Source organism: Rana temporaria, chromosome 4 (assembly GCF_905171775.1).
Source record: "Rana temporaria chromosome 4, aRanTem1.1, whole genome shotgun sequence".
Taxonomy (NCBI): domain Eukaryota; kingdom Metazoa; phylum Chordata; class Amphibia; order Anura; family Ranidae; genus Rana; species Rana temporaria.
The window spans coordinates 212137137-212155164 of record NC_053492.1 but is presented as its reverse complement, the minus strand read 5'-3'; positions in this window follow the sequence as shown (position 1 = coordinate 212155164).

The window sequence follows — 18028 nt, the reverse complement described above, 5'->3', positions numbered from 1 at the left end:
TTTCCCTTCTTTCTGTCTCTGTGACAATGGTCATCAGGACAAATAAGGTGACTGAATCTATTTCAGTTTAGTTTAAATTATAAATACAGGTAGTAATGGACAATGCTTTCATCTCTAGTAATGTCATTTAGCTCTGCAGCTAAGATCATCAAATTAAAAAAAACATATAAAATCTTCACTGAATCCTTCTTGAATCCTAATCATAGCCTGCAGGATTAGGCCTAGCAACAGTGATAATCCCAATACAATACTAGACCACTTACAATTCTTAATAATTGTACATTGTCACTAATGTTTTGTTTGACATGAAACATTTATTTTTCTTTATTCAAAAAACAGTTTAATACTTTAATTTATAAAAGGCTACAGCCAAATACAAACTGAGCAGCATTGTGAGACATATTTGTTTCACTGTAGATTAGATAGTCCAAACTGAGATCCTATTAATAAATTGTGCATGTGATAACAAATAAAGGAATAGATGTGAAAGAATTATGTCCTAAATCAGTATACCAAGATTAGTCCAATGTTCGTTATTTTGGTAGGCCTCATTCACACTTGTGATTAGGAAATTATGTAGACAGAATCTGTAGCTTCCTGGGGCTGGAATCACAGGAGGCTCGGAAACATGTAAGAAGCGATGTTGGCCATATAGTGCATCATGTGAAAGCAAAATACTGTATATATTATTTCATGCATAGAGATAGGCCCAGATTCAGATACAATTGCATATCTATCGGCGGGCGTAAGGTATCTCAGATACATTACGCCGCCGTAACTTAGGGCGCAAGTTCCGTATTCAGAAAGAACTTGCGCCCTAAGTTACAGCGGCGTAGTGTAAATGTGTCGGCGTAAGCCGGCCTAATTCAAATGTGGATGATGTGGGCGTGTTTTATTCAAATTAATTGTGACCCCACGTATTTGACGTTTTTTACGAACGGCGCATGCGCCTTCCGTGAACGTTTCCAAGTGCGCATGCTCCAAATTACGCCGCAAACTGTCAATGCTTTCGACGTGAACGTAACTTATGTACAGCCCTATTCGCGAACGACTTACGCAAACAACGTAAAATACGACGCTGTTCAGTCGTTTCCGACGTCCATACTTAACATGACTTACCCCTGCTTTATTAGGGGTAACTTTATGCCGGAAAAAGCCTTACGTAAACGACGTAAAAAAATGCGCCGGGTGGACGTACATTTCTGAATCAGCGTATCTACCTAATTTGCATATTCCTTGCATAAATCTATGGAAGCGCCACCTAGCGGCCAGCGTAAATATGCAGCCTAAGATACGACGGTGTAAGAGACTTACGCCGGTCGGATCTTAGGGAAATCTATGCGTAACTGATTCTACGAATCAGTCGCATAGATACGACCCCGCCACTCATGCCTCGTACACACGGCCGAGGAACTCGACGTGCCAAACACATCGAGTTCCTCGGCCAGTTCAGCACTGAAGCCGCCGAGGAGCTCGGCGGGACGAGAGCTCCCATAGAACAACGAGGAAATAGAGAACATGTTCTCTATTTCCTCGTCGAGCTCCTCGTCGGCTTCCTCGGCCGAAAGTGTACACACGGCCAGTTTCCTCGGCAGAATTCAGCCAGAAACTCGGTCGGAAGCTGAATTCTGCCGAGGAAACTGGTCGTGTGTACGGGGCCTCAGAGTTACGACGTAACTCCTATCTGAATCCGGGCCATAGTTTTTTACTAATAAAAGTGAAACTGTTTGAACTAAACAGTACACAATTTTTTTTTCTTTTTTAATTGGTAGAATATGAATTTAAATGTTTTATGGTTAAAATGACATGTAATATCAATAGGTGGGAATTACCTTAAATTAATATTTTAAGTAGTCACGAGGATGTTAACATATCAGTCATTCTCATATATCTGTGTACAAAACTTTATGTACCTTTTGATTTTTTCTAGCTACACTTTTTTCTGTGTAGGATGCTTTAACACCACACTTCAAAGGCAAAGATATATTAATTATTTATAATTAAGCTGCATGGAAGACAGGCTCAATTTACTTTTCATTAGCATTGATATCTGATTACCCAAATTGCCTTCAAATGTCATAGCCATTAGCTTCATATATAGAGTATAGAATCAAATGAAGACATTTTTAAATCAAGATGCAATACTTATAATAAAATCTTTGAAAATCAATTAAATGATTTTAGGAAATTTCACTGATACCTAGAGAAGAATTGCTAATATGCTTGTGATGCAATCATTTTACTGCACAATTTAATGTCCAGTAACTAGGGATGAGCTGTGGCTTTGGGTCAATTACTGCCAAGTTTCTGGCCAGCCAGACTGAATGACTGGATAAGGATTTGGTATAAATTTTTAGGTGGATTCAGAAAGACTTAGGCCGGCGTATCAGTAGATACGCCGGCCTAAGTCTGAATTTGCGCCGGCGCTAATTTAAGCGTATTCTGGAAACCAGATACGCTTAAATTAGGCTCAGATACGAGCGGCTTAAGTGTCTTACACCGTCGTATCCTAAAGTGTAATTTTTAGGCTGACCGCTAGGTGGCGCTTCCATTGCGGTCGGCGTAGAATATGTAAATAACTAGATACGCCTATTCACGAACGTACGCCCGGCCGACGCAGTACAGATACGCTGTTTACGTAACGTATTATTAGGCCTAAAGTTATTCCATCAAATAGCTGGAATAGTAATGTTAAGTATGGCCGTCATTCCCGCTTCGAAATTCGAAAATTTTACGTAGTTTGTGTAAGTCGTCCGTGAATAGGGATTTACGTAATTTACGTCCACGTCGAAACCAATAGGACCGTGCGGCGTACTTTGCCGCAATGCACACTGGGATATGTACACGGACGGCGCATGCGCCGTTCGTAAAATACGTCAATCACGTAAAGTCACCCCTTATTACCATAAAACACACCCCCTCAGCTAAATTTGAATTAGGCACCATTACGCCCGCCCGATTTACGCTACGCCGCCGTAACTTAGCAGGCAAGTACTTTGTGAATCATGTACTTGCCTCGCTAACTTACGGCGGCATAGTGTAAACACGATACACTACGCCGCCGCAACGATACGCCTGCCTACCTGAATCTAGCTATTTGTGTGTAACTCCACACTATGCCTGTTTTTGAACCATACTACACCAAAAGAACAAACACAAACAAAATAGCATGTGGTCCCCCTCAAAATCAACATAAGACTCTTCTCTTTGATGAGGGTCTGTTATGCAAAATAAACAGAAATAAAATTGTGTTGGGTACCCCCAAAATCCATTCTGGGCCCCAAGGCATGCAGCCTAATTGGCAAGGAAAGAGAGCAAGGGTACAGCTCCCCTCCTAAACTACATCAGGTATGGGAGCAAAGGCCTTATCCTCATATCTCTGGTCAATTGGGTCTGCAGGGAGCTTTTAGGAAAACTCAAAAACACAGTTAGCCTTCCCTCCCCTAAATGGATAAATACAGGGTACATGGCACTCATTTGCAAAATAAAAGCAAATACAAACACAGAGAAACCTTTTAAAAAGTAATTTAAAATAAATAATCCAACATCTATAACCTCAACCAACAATGTAGATCCATCATCAATCATGATGAACGACACCTCAGCAACCCTTTCGACATATCGGCCCATGCCATGATGATCCTCAAACATAGGAATTGACAGTTCCCCCAACTGACTGCTGAACAAACTGGCCAGGAATGTTGGCTGACATCATTGCCCATATGTGGTCATAACCCTTTGTGGTCAGTGATTCAGTTATGTCACCCAGGATCCCCTCAGTAACATCCATTGCTGACAAACAAAAGCAGGCTGTGGAGCTCAACTGTCAATAAGGGCCAGTTCACACCAGACACAGTTCTGTGTACTTTTTTTTTTGCACAAAATGCATGCACAGTGTTTTTCATGTATTTGAATGGCTCTAGTTGGCTCTAGTTCACACCATGCTGTCAGTTTCCGGTCAGTTTCTGCACCGAAAACTGACCGGAAACTGACTGCATGGTGTGAACTAGAGCCAACTAGAGCCATTGGAATACATGGAAAATACTGTGCATACATTTTTAGTGCATAAAAAAATGCACACAAAACTGTACGGAACTGCGTCTGGTGTGAACTGGCCTTTAGTAACTTTTGTTGTTTTTTTTTTAAATATCACTCTTGCAGGACTCCTATGTGCAGGTTTAAAGCATCCGTAAAGTATGTTTTTAAAAGGCACTGAGAATCTTTAATGTTTCCATTTAAGCTGCATTAAAAGGCCTATTATCCACTGAAAGTTTTTTTTTTCATTGATCTATGTCCCCCATTGCAGTGCCCAACTGCCTACATTTAGGGGAGGGAGTTGTTACAGTATGAGGAGGGTATTTTCACATAGTTTGCATAGTTTAACAAGAAAGAGAGTGATAGAGACATAAGGATTAATTTACTAAAAAAGTAGACTGTTCACTTGGCAAAAGGAAAGTTTATTTTGTGAAGCAAATGTTAGTAATGAAGGAGAACCTGTACTGTATAAACTTTGAATACAGAATGATGTGTGGGGAAAGTTAAAAACCACGATTTTGACTAACACATGATTGGTTGGAATGAACACAAGTAAATGTTCATGAGGCAGCAATGAAAAACAAAAGAAAAGCAATGAAAAAAAAGATGATTCTGTTAAAATTTATTAAATGATGACCATTTTGGCTAAGGCTCCTTTCACATTTATACAACTTCAAAGTTGTGCGATTTTGCGACCGCCATTTTATAATGATTTTGCGCAATTTTGTCACGATTTTGCTGCCGCGATTTTTCCGTGATTTGGGATCAGTACAACTTCGACTTTGCCACAACTTTGACATTAACCAATGAAAACATACATGGTGTGAGGCAATTCCTTTTCCTGCCACCGCAGTTGTCATTGCTGCTGCGGCAGTAGCAGTGCATGAGGAAGAAGAGGAGGAGAAGCGGAGGCGGGGAAGACATCGATATTGGGTACATCCCATCATTGCCAATCGTGAAGATAGGGGTCAATTTTGGGTCCTCTATAATGAAGAATGAGAAGAATGTTCCTTACATTGGTGGTCAGTGAGAAGAATGTCCCTTACATTAGTGGTCAGTGGGAAGAATGCTCCTTACATTGGTGGTCAGTGGGAAGAATGCTCCTTACATTGGTGGTCAGTGGGAAGAATGCACCTTACATTGGTGTCAGTGGGAAGAATGCACCTTACATTGGTGTCAGTGGGAAGGATGTCCCTTACATTGGTGGTCAGTGGGAAGAATGTCCCCTTCATTGGTAGTCAGTGGGAAGAATGTCCCCCTCATTGGTGGTCAGTTGGAAGAATGTCCCCTTCATTGGTGGTCAGTGAGAAGAATGCTTCTTACATTGGTGGTCAGTGAGAAGAATGTCCCCTTCATTGGTGATCAGTGGGAAGAATGTCCCCTTCATTGGTGATCAGTGGGAAGAATGTCCCCTTCATTGGTGGTCAGTGGGAAGAATGTCCCCTTCATTGGTGGTCAGGAGCCAACTTTAGAGGGCTGCCATGCTTTCACTAGTGCTTACACTAGCTTGAGATTAGGGAGTCTGGATTGGGCTGGACTGTCACTGCATTCAAAGGGAGCCGGGTTCCCACACCGCTAGCTGCTTGGTGTGAGCCCGGAGCTCGTGAGGGGAGATACGGGATCCGGACTCCAGGCAGAGATTTAGCTGAGTCCAGCTGCTCAGTGTGAGCCAACACTGTCTGCTGCTGGTCGCAGACAGGAGCCGAGGTATCCAACCCCAGAAAGGAATTCAGCATAGCCTGGCTGCTCAGTGAGAACATACAGTGCCTGAAAGGAGCACCTGGTCCCTTTTTTTTTAATGAACACTGTAAGTGTGCTGCTTACTCACTGTGTTAATCCTTAATGGAAGCATATGAAAACATGTTTACTGTAGTTTAGTTTGTGAATGAATAGGAAGTCACTCAGAACAGAGCACTACCTATTCATTCACTGTCTAGTGCATTTTAGGACACTTTCACACTGAGGCATGGGTGCGTCGGCGGTTAAGCGCCGCTATTTTTAGTTGCGCTTTACCATCATTTTAACTGTGCTTTGTTGGCCACTAGCAGCGTTCTTTTAGTCCTGCTAGTAGTGGCACTTTGCGGATGCTTCAGCAGCGCTGCCCATTGATTTCAATGGGCAGGGGCACTTTAGGTGCAGTGTATACACCGCTTCTAAAGCACCTCAAAGGGCCATCACACTGGAGTGACAGGAGAGGCACTTTACAGATGCTTTGCAGACACTTTTTTTAGCGCTATAGCCTTAGGCTGCAGAGAAATGGACTGGAAATCTGCCCTCTGTCCATTTGTCTGTCTCAAAAGTGAGAGATTAGGGATCTGTTTCGACCCCTGATATTTCATCAAAGCCCCACCAACAGGGCTGTTAAAAAAATCAAAAAACAAATTTGAAAAAAAATAAACTACTAACCCCACCCACTGCCACCAACCTCTGTCCCACTGCCACCAACCTCTTCCTCCACTGTCACCATCCACTGCCCCACTGACATCAACCTCTGCCCTGCCCACGCACTGTCCACTGCACTACTGGCACTGTCCACTGTTATTTTATTAAAAAAAACATATTTTATGAGTACAAGAATGCTTTTGTTCTAGTTAACAATATTTGAAATATTATGTTTTGGACTTTCGGTGTCATCCGAGAAATGTATTTATTTAGTTACTCCCAAAATGCGTTTTTACTCTTTTTCATAAAAAAATAAAAACATTTTTACGAAAATCCAAATTAGGGTTGAATCTGTCAATTGAAGGCGTCTGTCGGATGTTCTAAGAATATTTGACGAAGCAGCTAAACTGTAGGAAGCCGTGATCATATATTTCTGGTCAAATGCTCCGCCCACAAGCTATAGTAGAATTCAAATGTTGTTTGACTAGTAATAATTCTAAATATTAATTATAATTACTAGTCAAACATTAGAATTCTTCTATAGCCTATGGGTGGAACATCTGACCGTAAATGACCGCTCGCGGCGATCGTATGTTTTTAGCTGCTTTGTCGAATCTTCAAGTCTCTATAATGTCAAATCTTTTTCTCTCTATGTTGAATAATCTTGGACTAATAGAGTCAGGTTATTGTCACTGTCATGTCAAATCTTCTATCTATATCCAACTGTTGTTGCAACAGCGCTCACTGAAGCACAGGGCAGTGGAGGGGGCAGAAGCAGATGACTCTGGATCTCAGCAATGTGCTGAGAGGCTTAACCAGATGGTAGTAAACCATCTGGGTGGATCCCGACAATATTGGCTGAATCTGGATCTCAGGCTTACAGAAATAAGTGCACTCTGTGACCCAGAAGAGAAGTATGGCCAAAAAAACTCCCCCCAAAAAAGTGTTTTTTTTCTTAAACCATTATCAATATACTGTTTATTTTAAATTGCCAATAATAATGCATAAAACATAATAGCACACAAAAAAATGTGTGCTGTAATATTTTTGTTATTTAATTTATGCCATGGAGTTATACAATTATACGAACCATTGGAAGCAGTTTTAGGAGAAAACAAGAATTATTGTTTTATTTTTTATGCTGTATATTAATTTATGAAGTTATGAAATTATATTGCCATAAATGTCAAATTTCTGTACAGAAAATATTAAATGATGCTGAAAAAGATGCAAGTGAAAAATTTGATTCATTGCTATTAATGCCTCATCAAAGATGACTGATCTAGTCTGCTATCATTAGTCGACCTTTATGTCAAGAGAAAAATATTACTTATTGACTACCAGATTAATAGTTGTGCCTATAACTCCATTTACTCAACATAATATGCTAGGGAACCTAGGCATACGCAAATACAGTTTGTTATGAACTCAAATATAAAAAAAATATATATATATACCTATATTGCAAGAATTTTGGCAACTTAATGTTTTTATTCTGGATATACTACAAACAACCTTTATGGTATAGTAGGAAATCAGCCACACATAGGGCCCTTTCACACATTTTAAAGCAGCCTATGGGCTCTTTGACACAGGCATTGAAAATAGGTGGTTGGGTTAGCATTTTAACGCTTCCCGAACTCCTATCAATGCCACACAAAATTGTTACAATAGTGAGCATATAGAGGTGTTCACACTGCAGTGCTAGCATTTCTTTGCACATTGCAGTGCTAGCACTGCTGCAAGGCAAAAATAACGCTGCCTGATGAGTTTGGCAGGTGTTGATGCTTTGCAACAGCCTTCATTCACTTCTATTGAAATGCTCCACAACCGCACTTTGAACGCACTGTGAACACACCTATGGCGTTTATGGTGCGATTGCAAAGCGTCAAAAGGTAATTATTTCCCATTTTAGCCTTGTAAAAAAAAAACACACAGTGAATGAAGGCAGTTGCAAAGTGTCAACGCCAGCAAAGTTCTGCTGGTGTTTTTTGTCTTGAAGCAATGTAAAGTAACATGAATGCTGCAGTGTGAACTCCATCCGCTCCCTATTGTAACAGTTTTATGTGTCATCGATAGGCATTCAAGAAGAGTTATAAATGCAACCCAAATTTTGGGCGTGCTACCATTTAAGAATCATTTTTATAAAGTTCCGTTGTTGGCAGAAAGCTTGAAATAGAGCAGAACCAAAAAAAAAAAAGCTTTCTTGCTGTTTCATTCATGCATCATATCATTTTCATTATGCTTGAGTGAAACAACAGCATGATACACTAATTAATGTTTTAATCTGTGTATGGATCCCTATGCATTATGGGTGCATAACAAATACAGTCACTATATGATTTTGTTGTTTGCCCACAATCCATGCACCAGAATGCATACATAAGCTTTAGTAAGTGGGATCCTTTAAGTCCCTGACCTGGAACAAGTATACAGGCTTTTTCTCAGACTTTTCTGATCTGAATATTTGTTTTATGTCATTGACTAAGAATATATAAAGCCAGTAGATCTTATTAACAGCCAGCTCACAAAAAGGTATGTAAGACTGCCCCCCCATACTTCTTTTGTGAGAGGTTTACTTTAAACAAGGTTCTGAGTGAAACTCCTGCGCTGTAGTGGATAAATGTGGGGATGGGGGGGTGGCAGAGGGGAGGGAGAGAGATGGACTAAGAGTGGGGGACTGCAGCAGACAAAAAAGAGTCTTTCCAATGAAGGACAAACAATAAATGCAATAGTAGGAGGAGTCTGCGCTGTGATTACACTAGTGACAAACAATATTGTATTTTATGGACGAGGAAATGGTGATAGTGAAGGGAGGGGGGTAAATGATGGAATGAAAGGAATAAACGTGTGCAAATGCAGCAAAAATATCTTACACAGGGGTGAAACTAATCCTGTTTGGACCAAGTGATAAACCACAAAAGGGGAATAGGTAAGTGAAGGAGTGATCTACCTCATGTGTACTCAAACACATAGGGTGGAATAAGTGAAACTCAAAACAATAATATTCACAGTGAGGTGAGGAAATAACTGATGCAAACAGCAAATGAAATAATGCCAGAATCCAGTCAGTGGAAGGGTGCAACCCAATCTTCAAATCATGCAACCTACACCATAGAGTGAAGTAACCAGCTTACCTCCTAGTTGATACTCACACGTGAGGTAAATAGCTGATACTTCTGGTTGGTTGGATGTCCTCTTTAACAGATTGCAATGTTGGACCATACATGTAGAGAAAGAGTGAATGTATATTGTGGGTAGACTTCCTGTCACTCCAAGGACAGAAAACGGGAACTCTCTAGGATACAATATGTAGGTGTACACTTACACAACTCACATTGAATTAAAGGAAGAAATGCCTGTCTCCACGAACGCCGCGCTCGTATCCCGATCCTCTCGTGGTAAACGCTCAGCACTCAGCTCCTCATAGGTCCATAGAAGCGGCCGCTCATGGTGGAGATGGGGAGCAGAGAGGGGAGAGGAGAAGGAGGGAGGGCGTGTCGTGTGAGCCGGCACAGCACAACAAAAACTTTAATAACCGATAAAAGTGAAAAACTTACAGTAAGTAGATAAAATACGGTCGCATCTCCTACGAGCACCGCACTCGTCTGCCGTCTGTTAGGATGTTGCTCCCGGTCAGTACTCTAAGTGGGAACACTTAGAGTACTGACTATGCCTAAATACAAAGAGTTGGTCGCACCAAACCCCCCCTTTTTTTTAGACTAAACACCCAAACGCAGGAGATTATTACTGTTTTGGTCTCTTAGGACTTTACAGCATACTTTTTTTGTGTTAGAAGATTTTAAAGCAAGGATCATCCAGTTAACTCACATTTTATACAAAGATCAACAGTGGCAAACTATATAATTTTCTGAGCACAGGTGTCCATTAATAAGAAGAAAATACATAGTGATCTTATACTGTATATGAATATAAAGTATGCATGAAAAGAGCTAGTCCATCTGGTGGATTGGAGCTTACACAAGCCTAGAAGCTTTCTCCCCTATGTGACAATCGCCAATCACAAAATTAAAAGTTATTCTTTACAAAAAAGAACCAGGGTTTTTATTTCCTGGCCCAAAAAAATAGGCTCAGGAGCAAGCAAGGGAAAGTAAAGTATGTAGGAGTCATCTTTAAAGTGAACCTGTTGCTTAAGGGCCCTTTCACACGTACGGATTCCGTGAGGACCTGTTCCTTTAACATTCGCTTTCTCGCTTTCTCAGTTGATCCCCGCTAAGCCGGCAGATGACAGGGCGGACCCTGTACACTGTGCAGGGACCGCCCTGTCAGATCTCTGCTCTCATCTATGGGGGAATCGGATGAACATGGACCGTCTGTCCATGTTCATTCGATCCGCAGTTGGATGGAAAAATAGGATTTTCCTCCGTCTGCAGAAACGGAGCATAGCGGAGACTGATGAGATAGGATGTTCATACGCTGACATCCGCAATCCCATAGGGATACATGTATGTCCATTTTTCATCCGAAAACGGGTGGATGAAAAACGGACATACAGTCCACATTTGTGAAAGGGGCCTAAAACATATTGAAAACATGAATTAATTGCATTCATTTTAATAGTTTTCATATGTACTATTAATATTAATAATAAAAGGATACAAAGGAAAATGTTTTACAGATTAGCATTAAATATTATTGTGATTCATATTTTTATTATTTAGGCAAAACTGAATATTTATGAGCTTTAAGTACTAATTCTTTTATTTCCTCACAACAAAACATTTATTTAATCTTATCAATGTTTACCGGAGTGCTATGCTTCACAGAACTTATTAAATCAACTATTTTTTTTTTCAATTCCCCAAATAACCTTTAGCTAACCTTGAAAGGAGAGATATGTTTTTGCAGGTGATTTTTACTTTAAAAGGTATTCATGCATTATATTTATACACTTCATCTAAATCTGTATCAAGGTTACATAAATGATGGCCATTAGTGTAAAACATAAACAAGACTGGAGACATTGCCATTAAATGAAAAAAAAAATTTGTGCCTAATATTTAAAAATCTGCAAAACAAGTCTGCAAATAACTGTAGTGATAAAACAAATAATCAATGACTACTGTTTGTTTTAAGCAATTCTTTTAAATATATACTACTGATGACAGAAGAATAACAGTGCATCTAAAAATAATAAGCCCTAGGTAATAAAAGGTCTGAAGGAGAATAGTTTATTGGAAGTAAAGTGAACTAGAGTTTACAAGGCTGATAGTGATTGATAGAAACATAATTTGTAGTAAATTTGGTCTCTATTTTGAAGGAACAGAAAAATTCATGATTGGAATGGTAAAAATTGCAGATTGCCGCCATTACTAGTAAAAAAAAAAAAATAACCTAAAAAATGCCATACATGTATCCCCTAGTTTGTAGGCGCTATAACTTTTGCACAAACCAACCAATATACGCTCATTGGGCCAGATCCACGTCGATCGGCATAATTTTAAGCAGGCGTAGCATATCGTATTTACGCTATGCCGCAGCTACTTTGAGAGGCAAGTGCTGTATTCTCAAAGCACTTGTGTCTAAAGTTACGGCAGCATAGCGTAAATGTGTCTGCGTAAGGGCGCGGAATTCAAATGACAAAGATGTGGGCGTATTTTATGTTAACTCTACTTGACCCCACGTAAATGAAGTTTTTTTTGAACGGCGCATGCGCCGTCCGTGGGGGTATCCCAGTGCGCATGCTCGAAATCACGTTGCAAATAGTCAATGCTTTCGACGTGAACGTAATTTACGCAAAGCCCTATTCGCGAACGTTTTACGCAAACGACGGAAAATTAGACGCTGTCCCGACGTCCATACTTAACATTGCGTACGCCTCATAGACCCAGGGGTAACGCTACACCGAAAAAAGCCTTACGTAAACGACGTAAAAAAATGCGCCGGCCGGACGTACGTTCTGAGAATTGGCGTATCTAGCTAATTTGCATACTCTACGCGGAAATCAACGAAAGCGCCACCTAGCGGCCAGCGTAAATATGCACCTAAGATCCGATGGCGTAATAAGACGTACGTCAGTCGGATCTAGCCCCCATTCAGGCGTATCTTGTTTTGTGGATACAAAACAAACATACGCCGGAGCAGCCTAGAAGTTACGCGGCGTATCAATAGATATGCCGCCATAACTTCTTTGTGGATCTGGCCCATTGTGTTTTTTTTTTACCAAAAACATGTAGAAGATTACATATCAGCCTAAACTGAGGAAGAAAATTTTATTTTTTATTTATTTTTTGGGGATATTTATTATAGCAACAAGTAAAAAATATAGTTTTTTTTCAAAATTGTCGCTCTTTTTTTGCTTATAGCACAAAAAATAAAAACCACAGAGCTGATCAAATACCACCAAAAGAAAGCTCTATTTGTGGGGGAACAAATATTAAAATGTTATATGGGTACAGTGTTGCATGACCGTGCAATTGTCATTCAAATTGTTACAGCACTGAAAGCTGAAAATCGGCCTGGGCAGGAAGGGGGTGAAAATGCCCTGTATTAAACTTGTTAAAGTGGATGTAAATCCTATCGCTGGGCTTCTCCTCTGTGTTCCACTTTTGGCTTGCTAAATGAACAATTAAAATATTTATTTTTTGTTACATCTGTTTGATAAGTGCAAAAACAAAAATCCCTGCTGATTTTTCCAGAAATATGTAAGCCAAGTTCCCTGTCTGTGCACAGGTAGGGGTTATGGGAATGGGCTGAGTGGAGGGACAGGAGACGACATCGGTGTTCTTTGTGATGCTTCAGAAACAAAGTAGACAGGGCTGACGACATGCTCTTTTGCAATTCATGTTAAGTCAGAGAGGAAGATAGGAGCACACTATGAGCGTGATTAAAGAAAAGCAAATAGCTTGTTCACTTTGAAAGGGGAATTTCCCTTAGCATAGTGAATGGGTTGATTACTAATGACATATGCGCTGTTCATTTTGCAAAGAGAATTTTCAGTTTGCAAGGGAATCTTCTCATAGCTCAGTGAATACAGAACAGGAGATGTTTTTAGAGTGAACCAAAAAGGCATAGAAGTTGCATTAATAAAGCTATCTCGTCTTAAAAATTCAAGAGCAATCTATAGAAAAATTTGTGAAGAGAATAAATAACAAAATAAATAAACAAGAACCTGCCCTTTTCTCAGTAGTACTATTAAAAGTGCTCATTGTGATTAACCATTATTGAATAATTAAAGGCAGGTTTTAAACCGTACATGTGGTTTTCAGCTTCATACATAAGTGTAGTATATGTGTTTTTTCTATTCCTATACATCACTGCCTGAAGCCATCCCTGCTGTATTAATTACTCTGTAATATAAAGCGATCTCCAGGTAATAGTTTCACATTGGAGCTGACTGCTGCTTCATCTTCCAATGATATACTTCTTCTATTATTTCATATTATAGTAAATAAAACCATAAGGTTGGCTATAAGCAACACTGTACAGACACTGAGAATGAGAATGCCTGCACAGAAGAGGGAGCAGGGTGGCATATTAGAGATGTTTTGCCAAATATCCAGTTGGAAGTTTTTTCATATCTAGACCACATGAGTAGATCTTGTGTTCCTTGCATAGTTCAATATACTAGAATAATTTGTTTAGGTGAAGCACATTTTAAACTACCGGTAGCTGTAAAACAAATATGTATCTTTAAAAGTAAAAATAGATTCTACATAAAATGTTCCTGCTCTACAACACTGAACCAATTTCATATTACTACCAGCCAAGGAGCAAATATATTACAGAGCAAAATAATTTAGATAATAAATATCATGATAACTTACTATGACTTAAAGCGGGGTTCCAGGCATAATATTTTTTTTTTTTTTTGCAATCCAAAATTAATTACTTTAAACGACCTCTAAAACATATCAATATCTCCCGATTTGTAAATAAATCAGTCCAAAAACGTACCAAATATCTGCTCAGCGTTCTTGTGCTCGTTTCCATAATAGCTAAGGGCATGTGTAGCCCAGTTGATTTTTCTTCCTGGTTGTTATGAGAGAGGTGCATGCTAGATGACCAGCATGCACCTCTTGATCTTGTGCATTAGCTATGAAAAGACACATATGCGAAGAGACAAGAATGCTGCGAACCCCAAGAGTGAATATTGTAGAAAAAGGAAATTTACCCTACGGGGCTTTTAACAGCAAAAATTGTAAAATGTAAAGATGTAATTGAGTAAAAAATATTTAATAAATAGTTGTCAATAACATACATTGTATGATACAATAACAGTTCAAAGAAAACACTTTCCGGATCTGGTGATACAATAAAAATTCCACAAAATTGGAGACAATTATATGCAACATTACAATATGCTGCATGGTGTGCGTGCCCCGATGCGTTTTGACCCATTAGTGGTCTCTTCAGGTGGATAATTGAATCTACAAAAATACATATTGCATAAGTTTGAGATCAAAAAAACATATAAATATTAATCACATCAAATGACCCGAAAATAAATTTACCATTAACAACTGGAATAGGTGTTATCATAGCCAGAGCTGAGCACAGCCGTTAAAAACATCCCAAGGTAGCCTCAAGAGCACCACCCACAGACCAGGGGGGAGGAAGGTAGGACACACTCCACGCCCCAAAGGGGGTTACAAGGAATCGCACTGTAGACGCCCTCCGAGGACCAGGGGAGCTGATGCCTGTAATGAGCACCCAAAGGTTAGCCATGTAAGATTGAGGGGGATTAAATGTCTTAAATAATAGAATGTAATGCTATAATGTAGAAAAATACCTATAAGTGTTGATAGGCATATATAAAGGAGGAACTAGTAATAATTTTGTGAAGTAGTCCAAAGAAAAATAAATACATTTGAACTACACATTGACGACCCGTTGGGGTGAACTAGTCAATGAAAATGATCAATAATGGATAGTAATGAGATGTAAATAAATTAAAATTAAATTAAATGGTACTTAATGCAAAATTAATGTGTGAGTGCTCCATTAACAAAAAATGCTATTCATTATGTGATGAGGTGCACATTACTGTGTGAAGATGTGTAAAACCAATTACAATGTTATACCATCAAACGGTGTAAGAGTAGTAAAGTGATGCTGATGATTGAAAAAATCAAATTAATTTAGAAATCGACAAAAAGGCGATCATAATAAGTGCTGACAATAAAAAAAGGAGGTGAGAGTTAAACCAACATAGAAGTATATAAGTGATGAGGTGCTATTACCTGATAAGTGATTAAGTAATTAAAGGTAGGTAAATTGGAGACTTGTAGAACTTGTTGCTGAGTATTTAAATCTGAGCTGCAGGATTGCAGGGAAGATAAAAGCTTCTAGTATTGGGAAAAGATAATGAATAGAGTGCCTCCGTACTAAGCTGCCTGGAATCATGGCTTGACTGTCAGGCAACCAAACTTTTATATGCCTATGGGCGTGGCAACCAAGGGGGACTGACCAATCACAGGCTCCAGGCTTCCCCATCGATCACAAGGATGGTGGCGTGGAGGCCGCTACACAAACGGCCCTCGTGCGGCTCCCTCGGCGTTCCGGAAGGCCTGGGAGCCCCGACCTCTGTCGTCATCCCCGTCGCAAAACGCATGACGTCATGGCGACGTGCGCACGCCGACGCCTCATCCGCGCGCAGTTCGCCATTCGCCATGGCCATTCGGGGATGAACACGGAACGCCACCGGCAAGGCAGAGCTCAATGGGCAGCTGAGAGGGAACCAAACGGCCACACCTTGATCTCGTGCATGTGCAGTCGAATGCCGTTAGTTTGTACTGTTGCAATGACAATGGGCGGAAAAAACACAATATTTTGGCACTGTAATGCCCACAGACTTTTGGCAAATGATGACACTTATTTCCCAGGAGGCTAGGCGACTTAGGAGAGGAGGTAGATCCGTTGCGGACCAGGAACTAGGCAGATTAGGAAATCTGCCTAGTAACAGCCATTTGCATGCATGAAAACATTTTTTTTTAGGTTTTTCTTTCATTTAAAAGGAAGCTGGTGATCAAAAGTTTTTTTTTTAGGGTGGAACTCCGCTTTAAAACAATTTTAAATTTCCACTTTGAACTACAACTACCATCAGCCACAATGACTGTAGTTCTTAATTAAATGTGAGGGTTCTTGTAGTCCATTAACCTCCCTGGCGGTATGATTCTTTCAGAAAAAACATGCTGAAAGCGGTACCATTATTTGCAAGGAAATTTGGCGTTTTATACTGTAGGCCTGTAATTTTTAAAAATAACTCACTTAAATCTGACCAAACAAGATTCTAATAGGCATCCCGGGTATGACATTTTTTTAAAAACAAAATTATAAATTATAATATAATAAATAATTATAAATAATTATAACAAATAATAATATAATTATAATAAAAATTATTCAATAATGTAATCAAATCAAAATCACTGAAATTTGCTCAGTTGCAGAATTGTCGCTGTCATTATTATTATTTTTTTATGACAAATTTCCCCACAAATCGCTATCGCACAATTCTGCAAGTGATTATAATTTATTATCGCTGTTTTTTAGCTGATCTAAAACTATTTTTGACATAAAGGGACACTTTTGGTGGCTATGGACAATCTACAGTTTGCAGGGAGAAAGAAAAGTTTTTATTATATAAAATAACATGCAGGACTCTGGGGAGACCACTAGGGAAAAGGGGGGTGTGTTTTTTTTACATACAGTACTGTAATCTATAAGATTACAGTATACTGTATGTAATGTCTTTGTTTACTTTTTTGAATTTGGCACCGTTCTCCGTCCCCGTGCGTCGTAACGTCGCAGGGAACGGAGATCGGCGGCACAGGAGGACGCTGTGTGAATCGAGCGAGGTCCCGCTCGCTCACACAGCGCGGTGGCATCGCTGGATCCAGGGACAAGGTGAGTAAACAGTGCCTGTGGATCTAGCGAGGCAAGCCCGAGTCTGACTCGGGGTTACTGCTCGCAGCATGAAAATCTAACCCCGAGTCAGACTCGGGAACACCGCCAGGCAGGTTAAACTGAATCGGAGGAAAAGGCAGACAGTATACTGACAGTCTGCAAGAGCCTGACCATTGCACCCATGATCAGCAGATACTTTACAGCAGGGATAAGCAATTAGCGGACCTCCAGATGTTGCCAAACTACAAGTCCCATGAGGCATAGCGAGACTCTGACAGCATCAAGCATGACACCCAGAGGCAGAGGCATGATGGGACTTGTAGTTTGGCAACAGCTGGAGGTCCGCTAATTGCTTATCCCCGCTTTACAAGCTCCCAATCAATAAATAAATGCAATTTTTTTTTTTTTAAAGTGAACTTAGCCTTTAATTTGATCCATAGAGAGCTGCAGACTTTTGAATGATATATTGTTTATATTACTTATATTATATATATATTATATAAAGGATCTTTGATCAGTAAATTGTCTTTGTAGGGGGCTATTGATATAAACTGTATCATTTCCGTGTAACAATATACAGTGGACTATGTACTGTATATTCAAGTTATTCCACCAGCAGTATGGAGAAGAACAAATAGATGTCCACAACATGCAAGGTTTTGTGAGAAATTCCACTTTTATGGATCCTCCATATAGTAAAAGTTTGATCTGGTGATTGCATGGTCTAACAAAGATTGTCAAT